This window comes from Pinus tabuliformis, chromosome 2_2, assembly GCF_031772625.1.
Source record: "Pinus tabuliformis cultivar Carrire ecotype Pingquan chromosome 2_2, CPIR1, whole genome shotgun sequence".
In the NCBI taxonomy this organism is placed as follows: domain Eukaryota; kingdom Viridiplantae; phylum Streptophyta; class Pinopsida; order Pinales; family Pinaceae; genus Pinus; species Pinus tabuliformis.
In genome coordinates this window covers 817,292,983-817,312,600 of record NC_142300.1, presented here as the reverse complement: position 1 = coordinate 817,312,600, position 19,618 = coordinate 817,292,983, and the positions used below count along the sequence as shown (strand labels likewise).

At 39.5% G+C, this 19,618-nt stretch overlaps 1 protein-coding gene across 4 annotated transcripts in view; it reads left to right on the top strand.

The window, feature by feature from the left end:
• The window catches only part of LOC149195477 (uncharacterized), a 167,885-nt gene that overhangs the window by 103,992 nt on the left and 44,275 nt on the right, over positions 1 to 19,618 (top strand). The window lies entirely within an intron of this gene.

The following is a 19,618-nucleotide window of genomic DNA, read 5'->3' as shown; positions in this document are numbered from 1 at the left end:
TGTCATATATTTCTTTTGATTTTTCAAGTTTAGATACATAGGGAATGAGGGGATCCTTGATGGATTCTATGAGAATCCTTTGAGCCCTTACTTCCCCTTTCGTATACCTTGCAAGTGCTTGAGCATCTTCTTTTGGAGGTTTAGTGATTGAGCCTTTAACATGTTCCATGACCTCATTTTCTATGAGGTTCAGATTTGCCCTTTCTTCCATGCAAGAAAATGTGAAGCACCAACCAACTTGTTGCTTTCCTTGCAAAAATACATTTTGACAGATTCAGATGTAGACATAAATATACTTGTGAGGATTGCTCCTTCAACTTGCTACCTTCTTGAATTTGAGGATGATATAGATAATAAAAAACTTCTTCCATGATGAAGATGGTTTTATTCAAAAGTGATTCTTGACTCCAAAGAGAGGGAGATCACCTTGAATTCTTTGATAACGCCATCAACTCCTTTCTTCTTGCTTCTCTTGTATGAGAATGCTTCAAGATGCTTTTCTTTGATGATTTCTTCAATTAGGGTCTTTTGAGGTCTCCTTCCTTGTGATGATGATTTGAGCGAAGATCCTAAGAATACTTTAACCGTGTACTTCCTCTTTGTTTGATCTAGGGTTTTGACACTTCTTTAAGATAATGATGTAGCATTTGTCTTCAAAATGCTTTGGAGATGAGAGGATCTTCTTGTTTCTTGATGCCCTTGATGCCTTAGAACTTCGGTCTTCGAGTGCTTGAGTGTCCTTTGTTGAGCTGCGCTTCCTTGACTTGTCACCTTAGCTCTGATACCATGTTGAGAAATCTAGGGCAGAGCTTGATTATTATAGTGTTCTCTTCATCAGACAACTATCAAAATACAAACAACAATGAGACAAGGGACACAAGATGTAGGCGACCAGCCAGGGCCAAAACCTCTCTGACTTGAGAGGAGCACCCAAATGAATTCTTATTCTTAAGTGATGAGTTCCAAGACTAAGACCCTTGACCTGCTAACCTCTCCAAGACCAAGTCACAAGGCTTCCTTGAAATAATTCTTCTTGCTTGAGTCATCGCTAGTTAAACTGATTGTTTCACCATGGATCTCGACTTCTCTTCATATTTCGACGTATTATCACAAGCCTGCAATTCTCAGCCTTTTCAGAAACCCTAGTTGCAACACGTGTGAGGGACAAACAATGATTTTATCCCTCGATCCATTCTTGCTTGGATAGTGTCCTTTTCTTCTGTAATTCGACTTGATTGGAGACTTGATTTCTTCCTTGATTCAACCTCTTTAATTGACTATAAAAACTCGACTTCTTCTACAGTAGATAGTACTAATCCTCCTCGCACGTCTGAGATATATTTGCCCAACAACTAACTTGAAACACTTCAGCTACTTATTCTTCCTTCTTCGCTTGATGATAGGCTCCTATGCTTGTGTATTTCACACTTCTTCTATTTCAGATGCTAGATTGTTACTCAACAAGTGAGGCTGAGTCCTCCTTTATATAGTAGTCTGTCCATGCAAAATGAGCCGACTTGTGTTTGTATCTAGGCCGACATTTCCTTCTAGAATAAACTCTAGCTCCTTTGGAAGGCCAACTTGAATAAGTGCTTGAATGGGTCTTCAATACATGACATTGACTCAATTGACTTTATGACTTAATGGGCAAGCCTAATAGCTCACAATGGGAGCACCATCTATAAGAAATTCCTTGAGCATGAAACCCATGACTCAAGCATACCATAAATAATTTTATTTTTTTCTTCTTTACATCAATTACATAAAATCATGATTACACGTCATTATGAAGACTGAACCTAGTTACATATTTCAATACATCCTTGCAGAAAATTCAACATGGTATTAGAGCCTATTAAAAGAGAAACCATTCATTTGTGGAAAGAGGAAACTAAAGGATCTAGCTGCAGGGAGCCCTAGAAAGAGAAGCCAAGTTTGGAAGACTATTTGTTGCAGAAAAGGCAAGCTCTATCTATTTGAGGAAAGATGAGTGTCCTTATGTCTGTGTAAAGGGTGAACGATCAACAAGAAAAGGAGACCAAGGTTTCAGAACATGCATTCTGCTGTTTGTAGAAGTAATAAAGGTAATTTTGTTTGGTATTAGCGAGACAAAGGAAAGTGTTTGAGCTCACATGCAATTGCTTCTTCCGATGTTTCATGCAACCACATAAAACTGCCTTTCTTTAAGCTTCTCTTTGAGCTCAAGATCAAGTTAATACTAGCAGGGAAAGGTTTCAGTATTCTAGCTTGCGACCGGGAATACTTGGAGCGATGATTATTGCAGAGAACTGAGCGGTTTACTAATGCTGATATTGTGAACGAGGTCGGTTTAATAAACCATCGTTTTGAGGGTTGTTCCTTGCTCTGTAATTAGTTCAAGGCTGATTATAATATGAAGTCAGTTGTTAACAACTGGCTAATCTAGTGCCCTTTAACTTAACTTTATTCAAACATTACAATCTAAGGTTTCATTGCATTGCACTACATTGTATTGTTTCTCAATTTTGAGACAAATCAAGTTTTTGGGGAAGGGTGTTTTTGTTTAGTTGTTTTATAAAGGTGTCGAGTTCAATCCCCATAGAGTTACTACAATACCTACTTAAGGAAAAATGCCATATCCATTAGCCCAATTGAGACTTGATTCAAATCATATTTTCGCTGAGTGAAACATGTGAAAATTTCTAAACTGAAATTCTATTGCAACAACTGATTTATTTCACCTACTTATTATTCACAATAAGTTATTTAGGAAATCCCTTCAACAAATATTAAAATAAATCCTACTGTTGTTATCACATAATTACCTAGAGAAAAATACATGCCCAAGAACCAATCACATCAACACAGTTGTTTTTGGACAATTGTCCCTGGAAAAACCCAATGCGGGAAAACCGATGCAACAGATTGTTGATTTGGGGTAGCATCGGATGTGCACTAGCCATGAAAATTGGTGAAGAGGCTAAAGCACATGAGATATCCAAGACCCAGAAATGGTTTGGGCAGATACTAACTGGTTTGGGAGATATTAAAATAATTAATATTTTAATGGGGTTCCTAAGTCTAAACTTAGGGAAAATAAAATATCAATGGGTATTAATATAAAACTGCATTAGAAGGTTCCAAAAGTCATGGATCAAGCCAAATCTAATCTTAGCCATTGATTAGAGATTTAATTTCGGCTGTTGAAGGACCAGCAGGAAAAGTATAAGAAGAGGCTTGAGGGTCAGTTGGAGAACACACTGAGGGAGACCAGTCAGTTCGATTTCTGGAGCGGGGTTAGCTGAGAAATTCGAACTAGTGGTCTGGAGAGCAGCCGAGATTAAGTCCCTAATCAATGACTAAGATTAAAATAGACTTTATCCTTATCTCTTAGAAGCTTCTCATCCTTACCTTTATTAATACCCATTAATATTTTTATTCTCCTAAGTTTAGACATAGGAACTCATTAAAAATATTAATTATTTTAATAACTCCTCATCTTGATGGAATTTTCCAAAATGATTTATGGGTCTTGGAGATCTCATGTGCTTTAGCCTCTCCACCAATTTTCATGGCTAGAGAACATTTGATGCTACCCCAAATCAACACTCCCTCTTAGCGAGGAATGTGCTCTAGTAATACTCCACCACTGAGCATCACCTTGATCATCCGACACCAGTTCCTATGCTAATGCTTGGCCTTGCTGCCCAACATCCTCTGCACTGCTGCCTCCTGTACTGCTGCCTATGGCTCTACAACTGCCATTGCTACATCTGTACTGCAGCTCCCTTTGCATCTGTGCTACTGTTGGTTCTTCTTCCCAACACTGCAACTGCACTGCGACTCTTTCTCAACTGCTGCATCATGTTGCTCATAGCATTGCAACACCCGACTTATCCATTTCTGCTACTGAAATGGATTCTTTACCATCCCCATCTTCTCCCTGAAATAAGCGAACTTGGTTCTTCCAAGGGCCTTGGTAAGGATGTTCGCCACCTGTTCTTTTGTAGGAATGTAGCTCAACTGCACAACTCCTCGTTGGACATAGTCTCTGACAAAGTGACACCGAATATCAATGTGCTTTGACCGATCATGAAACACTGGATTCTCAGAGAGCTTGATGCAACTTTGATTATCACACATGATCCTGGTTGCCTCCATCCTTCTTTTGAATAGGTTTACAAGCAATTTTCTAAGCCATATGGCTTCACATGAAGCTATGCTATCTGCCATATATTCTGCTTTGACTGAGCTTAGAGCTATAGATTTCTGTTTCCTATTGCACTAGGAGGTCATCCCTGATCCAATGTTGAAACAGTACCCAGAGCTACTTTTCCAATCCACTGAACTTCCAGCCCAATATGCATCAGTAAACCCACTTCTGGTGTACAAGAGTCCATAATCGACTGTTCCTTGTATATATTTGAGAACATGTTTGGCTGCTGCCCAATGAGCCCTCTTTGGTTCCACCATGAACTGACTGAGGGTGTTGACAACGTAACAAATATCTGGTCTGGTATTGACCAGATACATCAAGGACCCTATGAGCTACCTGTATAAGGTGGGATCAACATCTTTGTCTTCTGATGTATCAATTTTCTTTCAGTTGGTGATCATTGGAGTAGCCATCGGCCTACAATCCTGCATCCTGAATCTCTTCTGGATCTCTGTAGCATATCTCCCTTATCTAAGGAAGATTTCACCTTTCTGCTGCCAAACTTCCAACCCCAGGAAATAATGCATCTGTTCCAAATGCTTCATGTCAAACTCTGTGGCTAGGTTCTTCTCACAGTCCTCGATGAGCATGGATGATCCTGTCAGGAAGAGATCATCCACATATAATACTAGGACTAGAGGTTCATTCTCTACAACCAGATAGTAGAGATTGGGATCTGCATCACTCTTGACGAACCCCATCTCCTCAAAGTAGCCATCAATTCGACCATACATGCTCTAGGTGCTTGTTTGAGCCCATACAAGGCTTTCTTTAATTTGCATACATGAGACTTCTTCTCATGTGTCTCAAAGCCTTCTATCTATTCAATGTATACTTCCTCTTTTATCACACCGTTCAGAAATGTCGTTTTGACATCCATCTGATGAATCTCCCATCCCATCTGTGTTGCAAGAGATATCACTGTTCTAATAGATGTATACCTGGCTGTTGGGGCGAAGGTCTTTTTGTAGTCTATTCCTTCCTTCTGAGCATACCCCTTAGCCACAAACCTGACTTTGTATTTTTCCACATTGTCGTCTGCAACGTATTTAATCTTGTAGATCCATCTCGAACCTGCCATTGATCTGTCATGAGGTCTAGGCACTACTTCCCAGACATCGTTCACCATTATAGATCTGTACTCCTCTACCATCGCATCCATCCAAACTTGATGTTGAGCAACCTCCTGAAAGCTGGAAGGCTCCCCATCCTGAGCTACTAAGGCCTGATATCTATCTGGCTGTCTTCGCTCCCTTTTATTGTTTCTCGGTGCATCGATGAAATCTTCTGCATCCCGCAGAATCTGTCAGAGTTCACGACTCATTCTTCCTCTGGTGGCAGGTGCATTTGTTAGGTCCTCCTCTTCCTGTTCTGAAGGAGAATTCTTGCCTTTCGTTGGTTGAAGTGGTTTGACCAACAACTCATCTTTTGACTGCTCCTTGAAAGACATTTCTCGAGATTTTCTAAAGGCCCTATCTTCTATGAACTTCACATCTCATCGAACTACTACCTTCCTGCTCCCTGGAAAATAGATTCTATATGCCTTAACATATACCCCACTAGATATCCTTTCTCTACAGTTTGATCCAACTTCTTCCTCTTGTCCTCGGGTATATGGCAATATGCTAAACTCCCAAATATCCTGAAATGATTGACTTCAAGTGTCTTCTGGGTGAAGACTTTCTCTAGAGTGATCTTGCCCAATGCCCTATGAGGAGTTCTGTTCTGGACATAGACTCTCGTGCTACATGCTTCTGCCCACAAGAATTTTGGCATATCTTGATCATACATCATGGCCCTAGCTGCTTCGACGATAGTCTTGTTCTTCCTTTCTGCTACTCCATTTTGCTTCGGATTGTAAGGAGCTATCCGCTCTCTTCTGATGCCCTTCCTAGCACAAAAATCGATGAAGTCCTTATTGACATATTCCCCACCATTGTCTGAGTGCAAAACTTTTATTTTCTTTCTTGTCAGATTCTCCACCAGAGCCTTGAACTCTTTGAATCGACAAAAAACCTCGTCTTTGGCTTTCAGAAATAAATCCAAGTTTTCCTGGAGTCATCGATGAAGGTGACGAAGTATTCAACACTAGTAAGAGCTTTAGTGGACATTGGTCTGTAGATATCTGAGTGTATCAATCCTAGTACACTCTTGGCCCTGTTTTTACTTATAGGAAATGCTACTTTGGCATACTTGCCTAGAGCACATCCTCTGCATACATCATCTCATTCTGTACTAATATCTGGAACTCTTGTTACAGTTTTCTTGAGAATTCTCAGAGCGCTATGGTGCAAATGTCCCATTCTTCTGTGCCATAGTTCATTCAAATCCTTGTCTCCATGACTGCCTATCAGTGCCATTGGTGATTCTAGCTATAACTTGTACAACCTGTTACTTCTGATTTTGATCTGCACTTTCTTTTTCCAACTCGGGTGTTTGACGTATACTTTCTCCTTAATGAAGAAAACGTCATAGCCCTTGCTTTGAAGTTGTGATATGGAAAGTAAGTTCATCCCTAGTCCTGGTACATGCAGCACATTGGTAGCTCGAAACTGCTCTCCCATTTTTGTTTGAAAAACTATGGTACCCTTCCCTACTGGAGTACACTTTGCCTTATTCCCCCTGGTGATCTGAAAATTCATCCTTTCCTCCTGATATTCTGAGAAACATTCCCAGATTCCTGTCATATGCTAGGAGGCTCCATTGTCTATATACCATACCTCTGATGATGCAGAGCTTGTTACACAAGCAACTTCTTCCAATCTAGAAGCTAACATAGAGAAATCAAAATTTCTATATCTTGTGCAATTTTTTGAAAATCTGCATGAGTCTCCTGATGTAGATGCCTCTGCATCATGATCTTGACCCATAATTGATTTCCCTTCCTGTCTCTGATTCTTTGCTCTGATACCATGTGAAAATTCTGTTACTGCAGCAACTGATTTATTTTACCTACTTATTTTCCAATAAGTTATTTACGAAATCCCTTTAGTAAATATTAAAATAAATTCTACTACAGATATCACACCATTATACAGAAACAAATACACGCACAAAACACATCAACACAGTTATTTTTGGATAATTGTGCTCGGAAAAACCTAATGTGGGGAAACCGTTGCAGCAGAGGAGGATTTTATTAATCAGCTTTTCTTGAGTACAACTAGGGTGGCAAACTGTCTCACCAAACAGAGATAACCACACAACAGTAATACCATAAAATTCTTTGGCACTTCCCTTAAGCTCAGCGTCAGTCCAACTGGCCTCTGTGCAACTCCCAGACCCTCTGCGTTAGCACTCTGCCTCACTGCGTCAGTACTTGGCCTCTTTGTGTCACCCACGTAGGCCCTGTAGTCACCGCGCAATCCAGTTGCCTATGCGTCTTCCTGATCGGATCTGCATTTGCCTCTTTGATCTCTGCGCTAGTCCTCTGGTACTATCCCTGCCTCTTTGTTATGTACTCACTACCTCTCACTGCAATCCAGACCTCTAGTTCGAATTTCTCAGCGAAACCCGCTCCAGAAATTGAACTGACTGGTCTCCCTCAGGTGTGTCTCCAACTGATCCTCAAGTCTTCTCTTATACTTTTCTTGTTGATGAATCAATGACCGAGATTAAGTCCCTAATCATCGGCTAAGATTAAAATAGACTTGATCCTTATCTCTTAGAAGCTTCTCATCCTTATCTTTATTAATACCCATTAATATTTTTATTTTCTTAAGTTTAGACTTAGGAATTCATTAAAAATATTAATTATTTTAATAACTCCTCATTCGGATGGAATTTTCCAAAATGATTTCTGGGTCTTGGAGATCACATGTGCTTTAACATCTCCACCAATTTTCATGGCTAGAACACATTCGATGCTACCCCAAATCAACAACAATCACCAAAACCACATGTAGATATTTGTTCTCCTTGGCCATATTGGTGAAGATATTCCAAGATCCCGTCATGCGACGAAATGCTTCACTGTCCACAAACCACACCCCTCTTGTAATGGTGCTAGAAAGACAAGATACTAGAGAAAATTCCTTCTCGATCTTTTGTTAGCCAACTCTTTCATCTGTGAAGATGTGATTGTTGTTGTCTTCCCCTTGCCTTTCTTCTTTTTTGGACATTGTTCGTCGTAATGATCGAACTTATGACATGCAATGCAATTGACTTGCTCATCTCTTTCTTCCCTTTTAGATGCTCCTCCACTCTTGTTTTTCTTGGCTTTACCCTTGTCCTTCTTTGCTTGCCCAACAAGAGCAAGGTTCTCCTCATCTCCACCCTTGTTGTCTACTAGTTATAAATTCCTCCCAAATCTCCTTTTGGGTGAAATCATCCCATAATTTGGGCCAATCAAGAAGTTTATCCTTGGCTAGGATACCTGTCACAAATGTAGCCCACTACATGGTACACCCTTCCATTGGATCTTTGATAAGATCCACCTCAATCGACTCTTCCCCAATAGTTGAAAGTTCATCACAAACTTGCTTTATCCTTGTGAAGTATGAGGCCACAGTCTCAAATCTATTCATCTTGATGCTATTCAGCTTCTCCCTCAGCATCATCTTTCCATTCTAGTTGTCACTATAGGACAACTTATTCAAAGCCGACCACATCTGATCGGTTGAATATTTCTTTGTTATGTGAGGGATTATGTGATCTTTCACACCATCCAAAATGATGCTCCTAGCTCTTATATCTTTCAAATGTCCAGTCGGTTGGGTAACATCTTAAGGAACTTAAATTGTCTGGCTTGCAATTTCTCACGGATCATTTGCCATTAAGACAAGGGTGATTTGCTCCTTCCGTGGAATGAAGTTTACAACTCCCTCCAACTTGTCTTCATATCTTAGATTTGATGATGGCATATATCAAATCGACTTCAACCACAAAACCCTCATTGCGATTTTTTTTCTATTGTCGTGAAACCCTTGTGATATCTAATCTCTCCCACAAAGTTTCTAGAGCTCAGATACCATGTTAATTTTTCTCATACTAGGTTTGATTTATTTTACTTCACAATTTTTGTTGTTGTTGTTGGTTGATGCGTGGGGAGGTTTTGAACTTGTGAATCTCAAGGAACATAACACTTCATTATCAAGGCGATCACCAATTGAGCTACCCCCATGGGCTATTTTACTTCAACAATTTAGTAAAAGCCTAGAAAATATTTAGCTTAAATATTTCTGAATTTGCCGAAAAATAAATTACTGGTATATTAACTGAAAAATGCAGCAGAAATAAAGTGAAGAGATCAATCACACCGCAACAACAAGTCTTAAAGACTTTGGTCCTCTTCTTCAGCAACTCGACCTCCATCTTTCCTGAAGTCGACCTCCTTGAATTTCTCTTGGAATTCCTTGCTGCACTTCTCCTCGTTTATCTTTAGTCTAGTTGAGTCTCTCGCTCTAGAGAAATTCACTTCCTCCACACTTATGTGTCTTCACCTCTCCCTTTGCTTATTTAATATTTTCATTAAGCTAGAATCCGTAACCCTAATCTCCTAGGTGATCAATGGCTAGGATTAAATCCTAACAGTCACTTGAGATCAACCGTTGAGATTATATCCAAGTCATTTAAAAACTTGGATATAATTTCAACTTTTGAAGCCTTGTCTTGGTTCCCACAAGCAAAAAGAAAACTCATTTTTTCCTTATGCATCGAATTTCTCAAGGAGCATTTTTTGAGCTCTTGGATGCATCTCGCAAGTGATTAGGGAACAACACTTTGAAAATTCCAGAACTAGATTCCCTATTGCAACAACTGATGATATTACTCCTATTTGTTAAATTCCTTTAAGCAAATTACTTGCAGTTTCCTATGACAAATATCGTAATACATACATTGCAGCCTTCACTTAATTAAATTATATGTGGAAACAAGAGACTAAGCAAGAAAGAAAATACAACACAATTGACACCATTATTTTTGGACAAATGTCCCCAAAAAAACCAAATGTGGGAAAACCGGTGCAACAACTTTGATGGTTTTATATTATTAAGTAGTAGTTTCTGAATGCAACTCTGGATTCCCTCCCGACAAACCAGTGACAGGGAAATACAACCGGCAGAGAAGAATTGTGAGATTACCTCACTTTATCCAACAAATCCCAGTTGTTCTGACAACTAAATCAATCGTCCCCGGCTACAACTACGCTGCCCCTGTGCAGTAACTGTGTGGGAATGTGTGGAGCTCTTTGAGGCTCTGCGTCAACTCCACTGGGAAACGTCTTGCCTTCTGGAGCAGTTTTCAGCCCTCTTGGCTTAGAAATGCCAGCTTGTCTGCAAAACTCGGACTTTTGCGTGGGTGACTGAGCTGCCTCTGCGTGAGCCCTTCTGGCTCAGTGTAAAGCTCTACATAGGCCCTTCTGGGTCAATGTCAACCCCTTTGGTGTCTCTCTGCTGCGTATCTTGGGCTCTGGAGAAGATACTCCAACCTAACAATCCCTGCCCCTCCACTGCAAGAAATCTACTCGATCAAAATTTCCTCTTGAGAACTTCACACTTCAAAAATTCGATCTCTTGATCTCTCGGCGTGTTTTCCAAATGACCCTCAAGCTTCCTTAAATAATCTTCTCGTTGACATTCAATGACCCAGGTTAAAGCTAATCAATGGCTAAGATCATTTTAGCTTGATCCTCGATTTCTTCTAGAAGTTACAACCACAATTAGATTAATATCCATTAATATTTTTAATTTCCTATGTTTAGACTTAGGGTCCCATTAAAAAATATTAATTATTTTAATAAAATTGTTTCTGGGTGGAATTTCCCAAAACGTTTTCTGGGCAAGTCTCCCCGCAAAATTTGAGGCCTAGAGCACATCCGATGCTACCCAAAATCAACAAACACTCCTTGAATGCTCCCTATTTGGGTAGGGTGTGAGTGTATTTGAGAGGCAACATGCTTCCAAAATTTGTTCCTACGAGGAGTATACTCCCAACCTAAGTCACCGGATTCGTCCTAAGCCCCCTACGAATCCCGAATCCAGCGAATCCGACACGATTCGGTCCAGATTCGTGTCCAAATCACATGACACGTCGTGTCCGTTTCCGACACATCGAATCCGAGGTCGTGTCACGATTTTCAAAAGCGTGTCGCGATTTTGGGACACGTGTCCGGTTTCCAGGACTCGCTAAGCTCAGCGCGGGAATGAAAAGGGCGTGTTTGCTCATTAATATTTTCATTTGGCAAGTGATTTGTGCTGTTGCAGCAAGGAGTAAAGCATTCAGCAAGGAGAATTGACCAGGTAAGTTCTAATCTCACTGTTCAAACTTCAGTGTTTATAGTTTACGTTGAGCAGCTCCATTACCAGTCAAGCCCTTTGACAATCCTCGGTCTCCATCTACAAGGGCCTCAACTTACTTGGATAACGAAACCACTCCAATCACACTATTATTCAACGGTCAACCACTCCAATCGCAGCAAAGAAGGGTTATAAACTTATAACTTATAACTTATAACGAAACTTCCTTGGATTTGTGTATTCAGAACAGAGTTTTCTGATCTTAAGATAGTGGGAAAATCTTATTTATTGGCATAGCCGCATATCACAATTGCTTTTCTAACACTGAGGCATTGCTGTTTGCCATTTGGTATATCCTCTGTGGTATGATTGCTGTTGGATTGATGGAAACCTTGGCATTGTAAACATTTTGATCACAGAGAATCGATGTTTCAAATCTTGAATGCTGTGAGCCTGTGACACTTAAAATTGATTAATGCACAGTCAGTGACCAGATTAACATTGTGTTAGGTGGTGTAATGTCCTGAGGGGATTTTTTTCCCTTAGGGTTTAAGAAAATAAGAGAATATTGCACCAAAATTCCAACACTTTTTCAACTATCTTTAATGACCATAAAGATACAGTAATAGGCAGATAAATAACATCAACAGAATCCCTTAATTTATATTTCTCACAGTTTTACTTCCTAATGCAGTTATAGCATTTGGCAATTAGGAGTAGTAGTACACAAGGAAATTGCATTTCTATTCATATTTGGTAAACATGAAACCAGGTCCTTATATATGGATTTAACCCAAAGTCTGTCAATAATTCATACTATAGTCTACAACTAAATTACTAGTCACTGTACTAGTCAGTCACACTCATCCTCGGGCTCTCCTTCCACCGGATCAAATGACAATCTTGGAGAAAACTTGGCTGCCCAAATACACTGAAATCCTGTACGAGCTTGGCATGTCTTTTGCAACCTTGAATTTCCAAAAGACATGCTAAAACTGTCTCTGTTCTAAGACTGGCATTTCACCTCCATTTTTTTGCATTTTTTACAGCAGTTTGTATATGATTTTCATTTTTTATTTACAAATTTGTGCATGCTTTGTAAGTTTGTTCATTTTTTTTACAGGTAACAGTGTTCATGGCTCAATCAAAGGCAGCAGTTAGGGGGCAAAGGAAGGGCAAGAATGTCATGGGTAGAGATGCCCTTCCTCCCCCAATATCATCAGAGTCTGCTGCAAGTAATGTTGAGGGAAGAGAACTTAAAGACAATGATAAATATCCATTGTGGAAATATGTCACAAGAGAGGATGGGCCAGACAACAAGGGAAAGGGAGGAGGCAATGTGCAATGGAAATGCAATTTTTGTAACATTTCTTTCAAAAGCACATATTACCGTGTGAAATCACATTTGTTGGCTTTACCTAGTTGTGGGATTGGATCTTGTAGAGCTATTACTTCACAAAAGAGAAAAGAATTGCAAAAGGAGGCCAATGTTGGTATGGAACATGTGGCACTGGCTTCAAAATCAAAAATACCCAAGAATGAAGACCCCCTTCCATTTTTGAGGAAAGCCAACACCAAATTTCCATTTGAGAGTTCTACTTCTACTGGGGGACAAGCATCAAAAAGAAGAGCACTTGGTCCAATGGACAAGATTTTCCAAAAAGAGAGACGGGAAGAGCTTGATCTCACCATTGCCTTCTTCTTCTATCAAAACTTCATATCATTTAATGTTGCATGTTCACCTTTATTTGTTGAGATGTGCCGAGCTCTAACTCAAGGGGCTCCAGCAGGGTATGTGCCTCCTGGGTCAGAGAAGCTGATAACCACATTGTTGACGAAGGCAAAAAAAGAGGTGCAAAATATGCTTGAGCCTATTGTGACAACATGGCCAACATCTGGGGTTAGCATTGTTTCTGATGGATGGATAGATCCAGCACGACACCCAATCATCAACTTCATGGTGTCTTCCTTGAATGGTCCAGTTTTCATGAAAGCAGTGGATACACTTGGCGAATACAAGGATGCACAATTTATGGGTGAGTTATTTATTAAAGTTGTTGAAGATGTAGGTGTTGATTCTTGTGTGCAAATCATTACAGATAATGCACCTGTTTGCAAGGCTGCTGGCATGATTGTGGAAGCTAAATATCCACAAGTGTTTTGGACACCTTGCATTGTCCATTCATTGAACTTAGCACTGAAATCCATTGCTTCTGATGTGCTTTGGATTGGAAGCATTATTGAGGATGCAAGACATATCCGTAACTTTGTGCAAAATCATACAAATGCCCTCACTATCTACAAGGAGTACAACAATCTATCATTGTTGAAGATTGCTGATACATGGTTTGCATCTTCATTCATGATGTTGAAGAGGTTGAGTGGGGTCAAGACCACTCTTGGGTCCATGGTTATTTCTGAGTTTTGGTCTTTTTGGAGAAAGACAGATCAGGCAGCCTCTAAAAGAGTGAAGGACACAGTGCTAGATGATGCTTGGTGGGAGAGGGTAGATCTAATTATTTGGATCATGGACCCTATCATTTCTTTGCTTCGAGTTGCAGATACAGACAAACCCATCCTAGGAGAGGTTTATGAGGGATGGGATTCCATGATTGAGTCTGTGAGGAGCATTATTCTATAGAGTGAGTGCCCCGAGTATGAGACATCAGCCTCTGCCTTCTGTGATACCATACATGATATTCTTGTCAGCAGATGGGACAAGAATTTTACACCTTTACATCGTTTGGCTCACTCATTGAACCCCAAATACTACAACCATGAGTGGCTGAATGGTGGACCTTCCCGCAGATTCCCTCCTCACATGGATGGTGAAATCTCACAGGGGAGGAAAGGGGCATTTAGGCAGATTTATCAGGATAGTGCATTGCTTGCTGAGGTGGAGGATGCCTTTGCAAAGTTTTCCACTGGCAGTGGTCGATTTGGAGGTTATGATGTGATTAGAGACAAGGGGGTTAAGAAGCCCTATTCTTGGTGGGCAAATCATGGGGCAACAAGCCCTCCTCTTCAGCAGTTAGCCATGAGGCTCCTCTCTCAGGTGACTTCATCCTCTTGTTGCAAGAGGAATTGGAGCACATATGGGAATTTGTGTAGTGTGAAGAAGAGCAGGCTTGAGCAGTCCAGGGCAGAGACAATGGTGTATGTGCACACCAACCTTCGTCTTAATTACAGGTAGAGGGAAGAGTGGTTGAGGGGAAAGACAAAGATGTGGGATGTCTTTCCTGATGATATGGGTCTGGACACCACTGTTGAGTTGGCATTGGCCAACATGGATCTCAGTGATCCAGTGCTAGAGCCTGATAGATTTGATGACTTAGAGGGGTCAACCTCCATACCAGCAGATGCAGAGGCGACTATGGATACAGGGGAGGAGGAGGATGCAGAGGAGAGCAGTGGGGACCATGATGATGGGGACAATGATGCTGATTCTGATGTTGATTGATGCCTTGAGGCTTGTATACCTGTAGTTGTTTTATATTTTCTATTTCTATTTGCCATTGGCATTGCACCGACACTACCTATGTAACACATTTTGATTTGATGACTTAATGAGAAAACTACAGTTGTCAGTGTGTTTATCTTACTATCTTGTAGTTGTAAGTTGTCTTTCAGTTATGAATTATGAATCATGGTTTAAATTTTTAATAGATTTATCATTTATGTGACCAGTACCACTGACATTTATTTGAATTTTGTATGTACTATGCATGCTAATAGCTATAGATGAAGATCTATGTTTGAAATCAATAAATTTGTATCATTAATTAAAATTTGTGTAAGAAATATGATAATATCTAATTTTTAATATATATATATATATATTTTTAATAAAATAATATATAACGTGTCCTGTTCCGGGGGGTCAGTGTGTTCGAATCCGACACCACGAATCTCGAATCCTACGTGTCCCGAATCCCCGTGTCAGGTGACTTAGCTCCCAACGCTGGTTCGTGAATGCTTCCTTTGGGAGTGCACTTCAAGAGTGAAGCATTGGGTGAAGATGTGGGATGTCTTTCCTGATGATATGGGTCTGGACACCACTGTTGAGTTGGCATTGGCCAACATGGATCTCAGTGATCCAGTGCTAGAGCCTGATAGATTTGATGACTTAGAGGGGTCAACCTCCATACCAGCAGATGCAGAGGCGACTATGGATACAGGGGAGGAGGAGGATGCAGAGGAGAGCAGTGGGGACCATGATGATGGGGACAGTGATGCTGATTCTGATGTTGATTGATGCCTTTAGGCTTGTATACCTGTAGTTGTTTTATATTTTCTATTTCTATTTGCCATTGGCATTGCACCAACACTACCTATGTAACACATTTTGATTTGATGACTTAATGAGAAAACTACAGTTGTCAGTGTGTTTATCTTACTATCTTGTAGTTGTAAGTTGTCTTTCAGTTATGAATTATGAATCATGGTTTAAATTTTTAATAGATTTATCATTTATGTGACCAGTACCACTGACATTTATTTGAATTTTGTATGTACTATGCATGCTAATAGCTATAGATGAAGATCTATGTTTGAAATCAATAAATTTGTATCATTAATTAAAATTTGTGTAAGAAATATGATAATATCTAATTTTTAATATATATATATATATATATATATATTTTTTTTTAATAAAATAATATATAACGTGTCCTGTTCCGGGGGGTCAGTGTGTCCGAATCCGACACCACGAATCTCGAATCCTACGTGTCCCGAATCCCCGTGTCAGGTGACTTAGCTCCCAACGCTGGTTCGTGAATGCTTCCTTTGGGAGTGCACTTCAAGAGTGAAGCATTGGGTTTGTGAGGGGGGGTAGGGGGTATGTTTGCTCTCCCTTGTAGGTCATGGCACACTTTGTTAAAACATGTGAAATTTAAAATAGTGCAAGTACTAGTCCCTATTAAATAGAAAAAAAGGTGTTCATCAATAAAGGGACAAAATACTGCATCCTAGATAGCCAATGGGAAGAAGGGATTACACTAGGATATTTGCTTTTATACTAAAAGTGAGTAGAAAAATCCTTTCTATCGTATTTTTTGATATTTAAAGTTAGAGATAAATATTTAGGGCATGTTCAATCTAAGTAATTTCATCAAAATAACAATGATCCTTGAGAAGGCAGGGGTTATGCTTTACAAGCAATATTTTCTCTAGTCTCATTCTATTTATATTTGTAATGATATCACGTGACTATATAAATGATTTTTTTTTCTTTTTTTCTTTTTGTAAATTAAAAACCTTAAATGGATTCTAATAATTTCCAATTCTTTGATGCAGTCACATTCCGCTGAATGGGGCTATTTCATTTTGAGGGTTTTTATAGGGAGGGGAGTGAGGTTTCTAGAATTTTGCACGATGTGGCTATGCCTGAAAGCCTAAATGAGTTTTAATTTTGAAGATCCCTTGGGTACAAAAATAGCCTTACATTTGGCCAACAGAACTACGATTTGGAAATTAGTATATTTATGATTGAAGCTTCTCTTTTGACAACCCATGCGAGGGAGAATAAATCTGGATAATCAGATTTCCAACGCTAGCATGTCAGAATTGCAAAGCCTTAATCCTATTTGATAGGATTTGGCTATTTATCTGAATGCCATAACTTGCATAGGTGCTTATGTTGACTAGAGGCTTTCATTCCCAATGATTGCACAACTATGAATTAATAGTTTTTATAGTTTCCACAAGACATTTCTCCACCATTTCTTGTCTCTGTGAATTTGTAAACTACACCGCTGATATTGTTCTGATTTGTTGGAATTTCTAAGTCTAACTGTTAGAAACCCTTCATGTACTTTTTTGATTTATTTCTTCCTACTTGTTCTGATTAATTAACAAGTTATTTACCGTGTAAATACTGAAAAAGAATACAAGTACATGCTCAACACATTACAGATCATCAACTGAAGGAAACAAAACAAGCACACAAGTGACATCGTTGTTTTTGGACCAATGTCTCTGGAAAAACCCAATGTGGGAAAACCGTTGCAACTATCTGAGGGTTTTAATTATTAAGCAGTTTTTGAATACAATTTGGGTGCCAAAACCGGCTCACCCAACAGAGAATAATCTTGGCAGTAGTATCTCTCTACTCGGAAGCAGATATTTCGACTGAAACCCCAGATAAACACTTTGACAGCTCCCATCTCCAATCTGCCCCACGAAAACCCCAATGTCAGCCTCTAGGGATTGCGTCAGCCCTTAGAGCCTATGCGTCGCCCTAGCTCTCCCTGCGTCAGCCATTGGAGGCACTGCGTTAGCCCTTAGAGCCTTTGCGTCACCCACGCTGGCTCTCTGGGGCACTTTGCTGATCCTCCTCGTATTATCCTATGTTGCCAGGAAACGTGGGTGTGGGGACGGGGACTGGGACGGAGACGGGGACGGGGATGGCATTTTTGGAAACAGGGTGCGTGGGTTCGTCGGGTAATATAATAATATTAAATTTTAATAATTAAATTTTATAAATTATAAATTTATAATTAATAATATATATGAAATTTGAATTTGTATATTTTTTCAACTTTAAACAAGAAAACTTTAATGATAATCATTTAAATGGGACAGATTTTGTCACACACAGCTGACTGAGATACACTAGCCAAGTTTCCTACAAACTCAGGAGTACGCTAAAAAATCCTAAAGTATTCTGAGTTCTCAAAGACTCAACATTTTAAACTTTATTTTATTGGGCTGCCTTGTGTGTTTGGTGGGACAGCAGTGAAATATATGCTGCCAGCAGCCATAATTTATACTTTAATGTAGCCACAAGCCTAAAAAAAACCACATAATTTATATGTTAATGACAAATGTAATGATTCAATTTTTCAAAAATTAAAATATATATACTATGAACTGTTTTTCCTGAACAAATTCTGAACCATTTAATTGGATTTTGTTGATCCATGGTGAAATTACATTGCAAGGGCAAGCAACACCATTGTTAGAGGGTAGATAATGAACTGGCTTGAATGTTGTGTAGATGATTGAGTTGAAAATTTGAAATACATTCTCACTAAACGGTTTATATTGTAAAGAATAGCACAGAGCTATATTCAGTGTATGAATGCAATTATGTAATGCCATTCATTAATGCAAAAAATGATGAAGATTTTATGCGCTTTATTAATCTAATTGCAACTATTTCAGGTTAAAAGAATTGAAACATATACTTCTCATATTATAGTATATAGTATAAAAAATTAAAAATTTAACAAGTCTGGGCTGAGTAGAGGTAAGTTTGTGGCATTGTCATCTCTGTTTAGGGCTTCGGTTGGGTACAGGAGTCTGCATAGGGAGGCCGAGGTCTGTTCCTTAGTGAACAGTGAGCTGTTTTGTGTAAACAGTGGCATGAATCAAGCCCTACAACTCAGCGTTTGACAACAACAAGGAGGAGGGACTATGCCGCAGCTGTAGGAGGCAAATTGAGTGTATAAAAGTGGACTGACAGTTGTGGCTCATGTTGCAGACAGTCCGAAACAGCAAGAAATTGTGACATTCATTCCGGCAATTCTGCTTAATGTAGTTGAGCCCCTGTGGGTGTTCACTGTTCAAATGTGTAATATAATGCACCTATATTTTTCACACGCGGGTCTTGTGAAACTTTTTCATGGAATAATAAAATTGAAAACGAAAACTTGTAAATACCACTGCCGCTGAAGCTGCTCTATCCACTGCTGCTGAAGCTGCCCACTGCCGCTGGAAATGGTAAACGGGGACGGCTCAAGCCTCAACCAAATGGAAAAAACTTAAAAGTTAAATGAAATCAGTAATCACGTATCAGATATTTGCTTGTGTGCATTCATAAAGAGTTAAAGTCTTAAAGATTTAGGGTTTTTAAAGTTTTTTACCTTTGTTATAAGTTATTTTTTAAATTTCAATAAAAAAAATTATTTGAAAATTAAATTTTTAATATAGTTTTTTTTATGAAGAACCCAAAGAACCCGAAGAACCCAAAGAACCCAACCCGAAGAACCCAAGAACCCGTTAAAGGAAAAGAACCCAAATTTTTTTTTGAAGAACCCGGTTCTTCTGGGTTCGTCTGGGAAGAACCCGTACCTGAATCCGGTACTTGGGTGCGGGAACACGGGATGGGTTCGAGAACCCCACCCTTGGGTGCGGGTACCCGTGCAACAATACTATTATCTCTGCCTCTCTGCTTCTGTAT